This window comes from Bison bison, unplaced genomic scaffold (genome assembly GCF_000754665.1).
Source record: "Bison bison bison isolate TAMUID 2011002044 unplaced genomic scaffold, Bison_UMD1.0 scf7180017864264, whole genome shotgun sequence".
Lineage (NCBI taxonomy): Eukaryota > Metazoa > Chordata > Mammalia > Artiodactyla > Bovidae > Bison > Bison bison.
This window is the reverse complement of record NW_011494836.1, coordinates 2,286,438-2,287,853: the sequence shown is the minus strand read 5'-3', so window position 1 is coordinate 2,287,853 and position 1,416 is coordinate 2,286,438.

The window sequence follows — 1,416 nt, the reverse complement described above, 5'->3', positions numbered from 1 at the left end:
AGGGGACCCAGTTCCATGAGAGATGTGTCTTTAACGTCTCCCACTGGGATTATGAACTCGGCTGTTACTCCTTTTCTATTTCTGTCAGTTTTTATGTATTGATATGTTGAGGTTATGTTATTAGGTACATTCACATTTAGAATCCTCATCTTCTTGCTAGACTGAACTTGTATCAGTATGAGATGCTCCTTTTTATCACTAGTAATGCTTCTTTCTTTAGACACTATTTGACAGTGATATTGCCACATCAGTTTTCTGTCCTTGTTGGCCTGGGTATCTTTTAGGTTCACCTATCTAAAAGATATTCCATCTTAACATGTAGCTCTGTGAAGAGTGTATAGTTTTCACTGGAATCAGTTTGACACTTTATTTTTTGATGAGAATATTGGCTCTGTTTATAATGTTGATATTCAATGTGTAGACACCATGTTGCTGTGTGTTTTCTGTTTGTCCCACCTAGTCTGTGTTCTTTGCTCTTGCCTTCTTTTAGAAGTATGAAGTGTTTCTCTGGTTCTGTGCTCCTCTGTCAGGTTGTTGGGTGCACATTCACAGATACAGCGTGTGTTTTACATTCAAGTCTAACTTAGTACTTTTACTGCCTCCCTGACATGACTATTTCCTCCTTGTCACTGTTACACTTTAAACTGTTAGATATATTTTTGGCGTTAACATCATTGTTTTGAAGAGTTAATATTTACCCTCACAGTTACCTCATTGTTGGTCTTTACTTGTTTTTTATATTTCCATCAGAGACTACTTTTATTTTTCCCAAAGCACTACCTTAATATTTTTTTTAGTTCATGTCTGTGGGTAATGAGTTGTCTCATTTCCATTTGCCCTAAAAGTCTCTATTTCACTTTCACTTTTGAAGAGTGTTTTTGTTGGGTACAGAATTCCCGGTTGACAGTTTTTTTTTTCAGCATTTTACAGATGCCAGTTCGTTATCTTCTGACTTCCTTGTTCTTGGAAAGTCAGCTCTCAGTGTTGTTGTGCCTTTAAAAACCACACCTTTCTTCCTCTGAGCGCTTGAACACTTTCTTCTTGCCTTAGGCACATGCAGAGCTGTTGAAACCAATGTGTGGTTTTCATTTTTGAGTCAATGGTCTGATTCTTGAACCAACTCTTGCCACTGTCCCTGTCAGTCTGTTCAGTCGCTCCGTGTCTGACCCGTTGCAACCCCGTGGACTGCAGCACGCCAGGCTTCCCTGTCCATCACCAACTCCTGGAACTTGCTCAAGCTCATGTCCATCGAGTCGGTGATGCCGTCCAACCACCTCATCCTCTGTCATCCCCTTCTCCTCCTGCCTTCAGTCTTCCCCATCATCAGGTTCTTTTCCAATGAGTCACTTCTTTGCATCAGGTGGCCAAAGTATTGGAGCTTCAGCATCAGTCTTTCCAATGAATATTCAGGACTGA